The sequence below is a fragment of the Panulirus ornatus genome, chromosome 9 (genome assembly GCF_036320965.1).
Source record: "Panulirus ornatus isolate Po-2019 chromosome 9, ASM3632096v1, whole genome shotgun sequence".
NCBI classification, from domain to species: Eukaryota; Metazoa; Arthropoda; class Malacostraca; order Decapoda; family Palinuridae; genus Panulirus; species Panulirus ornatus.
Genome location: NC_092232.1, coordinates 56,255,586 through 56,268,097, shown reverse-complemented (window position 1 = coordinate 56,268,097; position 12,512 = coordinate 56,255,586). Strand labels below are relative to the sequence as shown.

At 42.9% G+C, this 12,512-nt stretch overlaps 1 pseudogene; it reads left to right on the top strand.

The window, feature by feature from the left end:
• The first annotated feature begins 10,563 nt into the window (after window positions 1-10,563).
• Window positions 10,564-12,046, top strand: LOC139750147 (uncharacterized; annotated as a pseudogene).
• Window positions 12,047-12,512: the final 466 nt, after the last annotated feature.

Here is a 12,512-nt window from a genome sequence, read left to right as displayed (position 1 = left end):
CCGTCACAGTGTCTTACCCTAAGCCTCTATTTCCTTCACAGCCTTTTCCACATCTAAAGCCTCTCTCTCTCGTGTCCAGCCTCTCTCACACAGTCTCCCTTCTCTCTCTCTCTCTCTCTCTCTCTCTCTCTCTCTCTCTCTCTCTCTCTCTCTCTCTCTCTCTCTCTCTCTCTCTACCTCTCTCTCTCTCTCTCTCTCTCTCTCTCTCTCTCCCAACCCATCTCGTTTCCAGCATCTCCCATTCCAAGCCTCTCTCTCGTTCACTGCCTCCCTCTCCCTTGAAGGTTCTCTCTTTTCCCGCCTCTCTCGTGTTCAACCTAACCTTCATCCCAAGCCTCACTTTCCTTTTCATCCTCTCTTATACAAAGTTTATTCCTCTTCCACAGCCTTACTCTCTATCAAAGGTCTCTCGTGTCCAGCATCTCCCACCACAAGTCTCTCTCATGTTTAGCTTTCTCTCATCCCGAGCTTCTCTCAACTTCGAAACCTCACTCTCCTGCCAAGCCTCTCTCATGCCCAGCCTCTCTCATACAAGCCTCTCTCTCCTTCAAAGCCTCACTCTCCGGCCAAACATCTTGTGTTCAGCCTCTCTCATCCCGAGCCTTTCTCTCCTACAAAGCCTCACTCTCATCCCAGGCCTCCCTCTCCCTCCCTCTACACCAGCGGTATTTAAACATTTTCAGTGTTGCAGGTCCACATGAATTTGGGGAAGAATTAGAGAAATTATGGAACTCTTTATAATGTGTCTCATTATCACAATGTTGCTTGAAATCTTACAATTGCACGTGCCGGGCTACCACAATAACCGCTACCTGATTGCCACTCTCCTGGAGGAGGAGGAAGAAGCCGATGTTGTGATAGTAAACATCACATGATGTATCACTAATGGTCATAAGATCAAACATTATGGCTACACATCCCGACAATCACCAGACTGTGTGTGGCACAGCACGAAGGACGGAGTCGCCCGCCAGTCTTGTACGAAGCACAATACAATATCTCACTACTTCCTGCCGCTTTCAGTACTTTCTATCAGTTAAGATACTCACACTACGTACGTACGTACGTACATCGTTCTATTATCCTTTGTACATCTTCACAACTGTCGTTTTGGACCTTATCTGAATGAGTCAGATCAAATGGTTATCAAGGACACAGAACACATAACACTTGTCCACTGTCTTTTTTCTTTCATACTTTATTTTTCATATTTGTTTGCCATTTACCGCAAGAACAAGGTAGCGTCAGGAATAAGTGAATGAATCCTAGAGGGAAACTTAGTTGGGCTCCTTCCTCTATTCCTTCATTTGAAAAGTAATACAGAAGGGGAAGATTTCCAACCCCCCCAGTTCCCAACCCTCAGTCGCCTTCCACGATATGCAGAAGATACGTATGCAGACAAATAGACAGACAGACAGACAGACAGACACACACACACACACACACACACACACACACACACACGGAGTAGCGCCGAGAATGGATAAAGATAAGCAAGGTAAGAATATGTACATGTGTATATATATTCCTATGAGTCCACATGGAAAATGAAACACGATAAGTTCCCAAGTGCACTTTCGTGTAATAATCACATCATCAGGGGAGACACAAGAGAGAAATATAACAGTCAGTTGATATACATCGAAGAGACGTAGATAGGACGCCATATAGTAAACATGTGATTGTCCAAGACAGACAACGCGTGTATCATAAACTTATCATTTTGCAAATTCTATCAACAATAAAGTTATCTAATTTGTATAGACCATCACTAATATCAAGATTATAATTCATCGTGTATTTAATAAAAGAAGATTCAATGATATTTCTCGTGGTAATAGAGTCAGAGTTAATAACTGAGATGGCATTACTCCAGTCAATACAATGATCATAGTTTTTAACATGATTAAACAAGGCATTTGATTCTTGTCCCGTTCTTATACTATATTTATGTTGCTTAAGTCTAACATAAAGATCCTTACCAGTCTGCCCAACATAAAATTCATGACAATTTCCACATGGCACTTTATAGATGCAACCAAGAGAATTTTCTGGTGAATTCCTGATTAAGATATTCTGTATAGTATTATTGTTGCTAAAGGGAACATTTAAGGCAACATCTAAGATGCGGCCCATCATCTAGGGCCGAAAGCAACTCAACATTCGCCCCCAGCTAGATAGTGGCACGTACCAGGAATCACTTAATTAACTAAAGTAATACAACAACAACAACAACAACAACAACAACAACAACAATAAAACAAATCAATGCGTCCAAAAATCTTTAACAGAACAAAATTGTGCACATTTGTATAAAATAACAAGAAAAACATTGCTACGTAATAGAATTTTACACATTGGTATAGAATAACAAGAAGAAAAACATTATCAAATAGCAAAAAAAGTCTATAAATGTTACAGCAAAACAACATAGTCATAAAATCAATAACAAAAATACTTATCTAAATAAAGACAGGAAACAGTAGATACAGAACATGTTTTGTTATATAACAAAGAATTCTCAAAACAATGCACATCAAACACAAGAAGAAATTCTTAACGAGGACAAAATAAAACAATTTAGAAAGATGCACATTAACAACCCAGTCTGCAATTCAGTGAAATTCTCTATTTCTTTTTCAACAGAAGAATGTGGTACATTACACAGAGGTAGCCAGTACGATGGTGTTGGAAATGGCTTGGTAAACACCACTACTGCCTGCCTGTGGTCACTCCCTTCTGCATTACCACATGAAAATGGCCCAGGGTCATCCTCAACACTGCTCATCTGATTTAGTTCAAATACAAGCTATAAATCACTATACTACAACTACAGCAACGAAACTAAACTCACTACAAAGTTATTAACTATAGAATACAAACGAAATAATATTACAAACACGAAAAGTATTGAAAACACACACACAGTGGAGCAAAGTCATCTTGCAATTAATTTTTAAATCAAAATGACGGTGTTGATGTAGTGACGTCACAACGAGACCGCCAGTAAAACCAGGCGATTAGAAAACTTGTTCTTGTGTGACACACAACTTTGCCACGATACCTCCGCTCTACCTCAACCAATTAGAAAACTCGTTCTTGTGTGACACACAACTTTGCCACGATACCTCCGCTCTACCTCAACCAATTAGAAAACTTGTTCTTGTGTGACACACAACTTTGCCACGATACCTCCGCTCTACCTCAACCAATTAGAAAACTCGTTCTTGTGTGACACACAACTTTGCCACGATACCTCCGCTCTACCTCAACCAATTAGAAAACTCGTTCTTGTGTGACACACAACTTTGCCACGATACCTCCGCTCTACCTCAACCAATTTTCAGGAAATTTTCGGAAGAAGCATATATTTTGTATTACATATGATTGTTAAATCATCAAAATGCGATGCATATACCCTTTAACTCACTCTCTTTCTCTCTCTCTCTCTCTCTCTCTCTCTCTCTCTCTCTCTCTCTCTCTCTCTCTCTCTCTCTCTCTCTCAGAGAGAGAGAGAGAGAGAGAGAGACTGCACAACCATATTGCCTCCATATGTACTGAGACTCACAACAGCGATACGCCTTACTTGTATATGGTTCATTCAGACCAGACGAGCTTAGCCCACCTGGACAGACGTGAGATGAGACGCGGAATATGACGGTAACATTACCATGTCACGACAGCCACCGACCCACCGGTGCACCACGGATCAGGCGATGCAGAGACGGGCAGCATGATGACGACCCTGGCTGCACCTGGACACTGGGGACGTCCAACATGATGACGACCCTGGCTGCACCTGGACACTGGGGACGTCCAACATGATGACGACCCTGGCTGCACCTGGACACTGGGGACGTCCAGCATGATGACGACCCTGGCTGCACCTGGACACTGAGGACGTCCAACATGATGACGACCCTGGCTGCACCTGGACACTGGGGACGACGATGACGAAGGGAGACTCTTCAAGCAAACCTCATCATAAGTTTACAAGGACGACCTCTTTGTGTTTTCTGTCATCCACTAAGGAATATTTGTCAAGCGTTTGGTGTGTCCACAACTGTTTTATACCTTCGGAGTTGTATTTCTTCCTCTTGTGTATCACTAACATTGACTCTCGGGTCGCATGAGTTTCACTACAACGAAATTCGCAGACGTTACTAAAGGTGAGACGTAAGACCACGTCAGGTAGTCAACAGATGCGACAACTTGACATAACCATCGTAAAATGGTACATTGGATTGTGTTTCCTGCTTGTTTAATTCTTGCTTTGTTTGCATTAACATTTGTCTATTGAATTATAGATTATGGCTGGAGGTAACCATTGTCAACTCTTCATAATTAATGATGGTCTGTGGTAGGTTTACTCCCTACACCCATCATCCTTCTTGGTCCCAAATCTATTTCAGGCCACCCAGACCACTGGTGCCTTGTGGATGTACCAATGTGACCCTATGTTCGTACAATTGTTCTTAAGCCCGTTTCTTAGGCAGTGTTACCTCTGTGTTTTGTGAAAATTGTCTCCTTACCAGCGAGTATTGTAAGAAAATGGTTTAATAGTCTATCTTGCAACTGCATCAGCTACTACAGATAATCAGAAAGTGTAAACATTCAGCGGTTCATGAATGCCAAGCGGTTGTTCAAGCCAGGCAAAATGTGTGGATGACCTTGACGTAGTAAGCAATGTGTTGATGAAGTTATGGCCAGTGATGTGGCGAGGTAGGGTCTGGGCAGGCAGGACACGATTGAGTGATGTTTCGTATCGTCAAGCCTCATTCCTTCCCTTATCTATGTTTTACTTTTGATGACATTCATAGAGAATGCAGCTAAGGAGTTACGTTTTCTATACACAACATAGATGCTATTCGTTTTTACAAAATCGTAGTTTACTTGCAAACGGTAAAATCACTCATATGTAGCTTTGCCAGGTTTCCTCCTAAATTTGTTCTCCATATTAGATTCATCATACGTCAACGTAACAACTTAAAACAGAGATGGTCACGAAGTACAAAGATTAAAAATGATGAAAGGCTTTGATAATCTCGATCTAACAAATTACCTAAGGCTAGATCTTCTGATCTAAGTCGTATTAATGGATGCAGTCTGGTGGGAAAACATTCTACCTTCACTGAGGCCAAGTGTTATTTGCTCAACCTAATTGTTAACATACAGACTGATGATTCCCCTGCAACTTCCATGGTATACACACTGACCAACTTGGCAAGTGGTACACCGAGTACAACGCCACACCTCCTGACTCCTTCCCAACCCACATGATGAAGGTCATGGACAACTTGTATGACCGCTACCTAACATTACCTGGACCCAAGATGACATTAAAAATTATTGATAAATTCTATCTTGCTTGAGAGAACAAAATCTTTAATACTAAAGAATGATGGAAAGAAAGAGCAAGATAATATCTTGGTGGATAAAGTGTGTTGATCACCGCAGACAAAATTGAGGATACAACATAGAATAGAGAATTTGTCTCTGATGATGCTCTTGCCTCCTCTGACGTCCACATGTTATCCACATAAACACAGTACTTTACTACAGTACATACAGTAATATCAGTCGTAACAACACTATGTATGTAGTCGTGATTACCGTAACATGTGAGTGGCAAGATTGGATGACGTAACGTAACAATATCAGACTTTATCATTCTCAATAGTTTAGGTGGATCATGTAATATTTGGCGTTGCTTCATGTTTTATCAGATGATCAAATGATGGCTGGTCTAATGACCTTCACAAGTCACTGGTCATTAAATCCAACACAGCAACCAACCACTCAGGATGACCAGGAGGGAGCCACCTGGTGCAGACCAAGTGTACCAGCCTGGTGGAGAGGATCAACTGCTCCACCTCAGGATAAGAGCTGCTCAAGTTCTGTAGTGAGGGACACTCCAAGTGGCATGTGAAACTACCAGTCTTAGTTATAAACTACCGCCCGGCTGGCCGGTGGGTGGCTGTGGCCAACATGAACCCAGGGGCTACACACACACACACACACACACACACACACACACACACCGCCCACTGACCTGACCACCGGCCGGTGGGTGGCTGTGGCCAACATGAACCCAGGGGCTACACACACACACACACACACACACACACACACACACACACACACCGCCCACTGACCTGACCACCGGCCAGTGGGTGGCATTGGCCAACGTGAACCCAGGGGCTACACACACACACACACACACACACACACACCGCCCACTGACCTGACCACCGGCCAGTGGGTGGCTGTGGCCAACATGAACCCAGGGGCTACACACATACACACACACACACACACACACACACACACACACACACACCGACACACACCGCCCACTGACTTGACCACCGGCCGGTGGGTGGCTGTGGCCAACATGAACCCAGGGGCTACACACACACACACACACACACACACACACACACACCGCCCACTGACCTGACAACCACCAATGTGACCTGACCACGTGTGGCATGTAGCTCATCCTTGGACAACATTAATCAAATACCTAGACAGAATTTTTGTGTTAGATAAAAGACATTTCTTGATAGTAAACATAAGAAATGATGACGAAAGATAAGGGACGCTATTACAGGTAAATATTTTGTTAAAATATGAAATACTCTTCCTCAAACTAGCTCCCTGTACTATATTTTCTTTTACACACCCAGAGGAAAATATATTCTGTGGTTAATCACAATAAATGTTTATGTTTAACAGGTTTTCTATTTCTGATAGTATTTCACTGATTCAGGTTTAAAAACCTTGGTTCTGAACAACCATTATAATGCAACACAATACATATTTACCATAAATAAATCATTTATCACAATAACCATTATGTTTGTACCAGATTCTTTACGTCCTCAATCACGTTTGTTAATAAATAAAGAATTTTTCCGCCACATTTCAATACATAACATATATCTACACGTGTGTAAATATATGTATATGTTTTTATAAATTTTTCTTTGGCTTTTATAATCAAGGTGTAAGATATCCGTCTGAAGAAAATACTAGATAATATTATAGGTTATGTGTGTGTGTGTGTGTGTGTGTGTGTGTGTGTGTGTGTGTGTGTGTGTGTGTGTGTGAGCGCACACACAGGAGTGAAAACATGTTTTACATTTACAAGGTTAAAAGACGGGGCAACACAAGTGTACAAATCCTTCCTCAAAAGACTCACGTGATAATGATTAAAGTAGTACACACACACACACACACACATACACACACACACACACACACACACACACACACACACACACACATACACACACACACACACACACACACACACACACACACACAGCGTCGCCTTTAATTTTTGATGTAGATTGATTTCCTATCTTAGTTTCGTGTACGGAATTCTACATCATCAGTTCAGCACACCATTGTGGTAATGAAGGGAAAGTCACCACATTTACAAGCCGAGTGCACGTAGCTTATCCCACCTCGTTAGAGAGAAAACTTACCTGTATTTGAATTAATGAACGGGCACAGAGAAGACAAAATTTTACTACACATTTATTCTACAACTATATAATTTATATTATATACATTACCACATTTTCTGCACTTTCCATCACAAATTTGCTGAGGTCATAACCTTGTAGTTACCATTACCTTACAACCTTAAGGATGGTGGTCTACAACACCTCTAGATTGATGGAGAAAACGAAAAGTTTCGTTTTACTATTAAGACCACAGAAATACAGTAATTCCACTTCACTACCACTAACTACTAGTTATTTTACTTGTTGATTTTCACGGCTAAGATTTTCATCCTCTGAGCGAAGCCATACAATAATCGTCCTTATCTACTCTGAGCATTGGATAGCCTCCTGATGACCAAGATTGCTGTTTTGGTTGTCCGTTTCCCTTGTTACTGGTGCGCCTCACTGCACACCTTACATGAGTGCCTTCCACAGTATTAGGGACAGCTGCTGGGCCTCACTGTAGCTACTTCTGGGACGGTTGCCAATCTTCCTCGTATTCCCTCATGACCACAGCGCCAAACCGACTCCCGCCATCAGGCCGAAACGCACAAACATTTCTGACAAAATTGAGACAACCGCTTTCGCGTCAGTTTTGACACCAAGTGAATTTATACGACAATTACGTTCAAGATGCTTGGTTTTTCGTTCATGGATTGAACAGAAGCAACCAACGATGGTTGCTACTGCCCAATCCATGAAGTCCCCCCCACCACGGAAAGGTAACCAAGCTTCGGGGGGGATGGGTGTTTACCCTGACGCCAACGGAGAAATTCAATATTAGTGCAGAGATCTTTTCCTCGGTAAAGAAAGTGTAGCCGGACTCCGCCCTCATGAGGTTAATGCACGACAGCAAAGATCACCCTTTGGTAGACTGTGCTATAGGCAGCACAGCTCCGTCAAAGATCTCACTCCATAAGTGAACTTATATAGATTCCTTTTTTAACATTTTGTCTTGTCTATAAGGAACGCATCAGTTCTTCTCCAGTGAAAGCAAAAAATCATCGAGAAATTCATTTGTCTTCTCAATATCAGGATCTTGTGGCTCTGTGTGGGGGACGGGGCTGGTGGGCTGTGTGTCTGGCTGTGTCTGGGGAGCGGGGCTGGTGGTCTCTGTGACTGGCTGTGTCTGGGGAGTGGGACTGGTGGTCTCTGTGACTGGTTGAGTCTGGGGAGCGGGGCTGGTGGTCTCTGTGACTGGTTGAGTCTGGGGAGCGGGGCTGGTGGTCTCTGTGACTGGCTGTGTCTGGAGATCAGGGGAAGTCTTGGGTATAAATTTCAATATACTGTGAGCGATATCGTCTCTCAACCGATTCCTCTCGATCTTCTCTTGCACGGCCTTCATGATACGTTTGGGCGGCTTTCTCCATTTTCTTTGCATTTCAGTTGGTGATCCTGCGCCATCGAGCCACATGATACCAGAATAGTATCGTTCCTGTTTCCCAACGGGTCCAATCTTGGTGTCACACATGATGCCGAGTGAACCCAAATGGCGGCCGATGTTTACGTTGGAAGCCACGGGCTCGTTATGTATCTTGCAGTAACTTTCATACCGTTGCTGCAGCTCTTTCCTGCTGATAAGGTACCGCTTCATAGTAATAGTCTTTCCCTTCATTTGAACGAAGGTATTCATGAAACTAACAAAGGAAGCCTTTCCTTTGTAATCCCGTTTGTAGTAACAGAAAGCCATTGAAGACGTGGATTGGGTCAGGCGAAGTTACACAGACTAACAAGATAGTCCTCTAATCAGTGGTTCTGTATCAGCACTGAACTCGAGATACGTCAGAACGACAATTTCAACCCAGGGCTGGAGGGCCAATTGATGATATTCTCACGTCTTGCTCAACCAAGTAACCTCGGTTAGACCTTGTTTATATTTAAATATAGTAAAGCTAATATAGTGAAGTTTGATGATTCTATTTATATGTAAGTGGCTATATAGTTTATATAAGGTTCATACTTCAGATGGGTTCCTGATATACCTATTTACATTCTGATATATATATATATATATATATATATATATATATATATATATATATATATATATATATATATATATATATATATATATATATATATATATATGTATATAAAGGCAAGATAATAAAGCAAGAAAATAAGTACAAGGATGTAGTCAAGATAGTCTTTGACCAAGATAAACGTCATTGATGATGAAAACAAGATGACTGTGAAGATGTAGTGAAAATAACCTTACACCACAGAAAAGCCATTGATATTCAAAATGATTTTGAGAATGTAGTCATGATGGCGTTTGACCTTGATAAATGCCTGTGATGTTGAAAATAACAACTTAATAAGCCAAAATAAAAAAATAAAAATAAAATCAAGTAATTAATTCAAAAACAAGGATAAGCAACCAGAAATAAAAGAACCTAGAAAGTCCAACAAATAACACCTACTATATGTTTCAGCGGGGGACAAACGCTGGTTTTCACAAATTTCTGCTAAACGAATGGTTGTATCACTGTGATATTTCGAAGGCGTTATAGGACGAGTGTGCGTTGCTCGTCTAACTCTCTCTCAACATACTGAACACCCCCCAGACCAACCCATTCCCCCACCCACCCCAATATCGCAGCATCTCTCTCCCCTTTCCGTCTTCATCCCCATATTTACACCATCCATTGTCTGTATTTGATTTTGTCGTATTCTAATCACGTACATGAATAATAGGTATGACAGTATGTATATAGGTATCATACATTAGTAATGATATGTAATACAGTTACTGTGTGTGGACGTGAAAACCAGAGTGCGTCAAACGACCATGAAAGCAACAGGTAATCCCATTGTTAATAACCGACGTGTCGACGGCGACCAGAAGGATGAAGTCAGTTTTGGTTTTGGACAACCAAATGAAATCGTTGATGGGTACTTCATGCTTTACGTTTTTAGATAAGAAATATATGCCTTAATATAATATCCACAATCCCCCATATCCCCTCCCGCCCTCTCTGATGTATGGGGTACCCACCATCACGAGGCTACAACACTAGCGACTGCCGAGGTGGAATCATCAGCAACAATGTTGTCCTTTTGCCTCCGTGGATGCAGGACAGCGTTTGTTCTTCGTCTTGTCACGTTGTACAAACGTGAATGCATCCGCGGTAGAACGTACATAAGTTTGAATACGTGCGTAGACAATATATTCTGGTTCGAACATACATTATTACATTTATATACATATGAAATATGAAAGTAAAGCAGACTGTATTGTGTCGCAATGTCATATTAATTATCATAGCGAGGCGAGACTAATGTGTAACATAACATTAATTTTTATGCACACAGACCTTACGAGCGAGTTGGGCACATCTTGGGCATGGCTGTGTCAAGAGTGAGGGACATAGTCAACACCACCACCACAGCCTCCCCTTCCACACCGGCACCACCAACACCTTCATCGGCTGTTTGTGATAACTTTACTCTCGGTGCAATATGGCGCCACATCCACAAGAAGTTTTCGGTAAAACAATATTTAACACTGAGGGTCATACCAGCCCATCTGAAAACACATGGTATCCTCCCGGAGGATACCACTGACACAACAGTTTGGTGGATCCTGCACACCGTGGGATTTCAATACAGACTGTCACAGCGAAAGATGTATGTAAGGAGGGAATCGCTGGACGTTGTGTGTCGTCGGATTGACGCTCTCCGGGCTCTACAGCGCCACCGAGAGGAGGGAAGGAAGGTGGTATATGTGGATGAGACGTGGTTTACCGCCAGGATGGGCCAGTAGGGAGTAGGTTGATACCACACAGGCTCCAAGCAACACCACGTACAGTCGTCAGGTACCACCTGGTGAAGAGGAGCGATTTGTAGTGGTCGCAGGTGGCACGGACGAAGGCTTTGTTGACGGCTCATACCTGTGCTACCCAGCCAAGACCAACCAGGATGATTATCATGGAGAAATGAATGCCGAACTGTTCCTGCGATGGCTATCAACGCAGCTCCTTCCGTCACTGCCAGAGCCATCGGTACTTGTGCTAGATAATGCACCATACCACAGCCAGCTGACGGAGGAGAGTCCATACCCTACCACAGCCACCAGGAAGGCGGACCTCATCAGGTGGCTGAAGCAGCGCAAGATTTCCATCCCACCTGCTGCTGCCACTCGCCCTGAGCTGCTGGTCCTCTGCCAGCAGAAGAGTCCACAGCCCCAGTATAAGATCGACAACACCATCCGTATGTGGGGCCACCAGGTCATACGGTTGCTACCTGGCCACCCCGAGCTCAACGCCATCGAGCAAGTATGGGGATTTATGAAGTGTCATGTGCGCTCCACACTCCAGCGGTTTACCCGGACGGACCTAAAGGCAAGATTGGAAGAAGCCAGGCAATTGGTACACAAAGACGTGTGGGCGGGAGCTGTTCAGCACTCCCGTAAATTTGAAGAAGAATACTGGAGGACTGGCAACATACACGAGGGAGTCGAACCCGTTATTATTAACATCGCCAGTGATGATGAAGACGATGACGTTTTCTTTGATAGTGATTACGAATAAATTTGGTTTTCTCATGTTGTGATCATTTTATTCCTACAGTATTATATATATATATATATTTTTTTTTCTTTTTTTTTTATACTTTGTCGCTGTCTCCCGCGTTTGCGAGGTAGCGCAAGGAAAACAGACGAAAGAAATGGCCCCCCCCCCCCATACACATGTACATACACACGTCCACACACGCAAATATACATACCTACACAGCTTTCCATGGTTTACCCCAGACGCTTCACATGCCTTGATTCAATCCACTGACAGCACGTCAACCCCTGTATACCACATCGCTCCAATTCACTCTATTTCTTGCCCTCCTTTCACCCTCCTGCATGTTCAGGCCCCGATCACACAAAATCTTTTTCACTCCATCTTTCCACCTCCAATTTGGTCTCCCTCTTCTCCTCGTTCCCTCCACCTCCGACACATATATCCTCTTGGTCAATCTTTCCTCACTCATTCTCTCCATGTG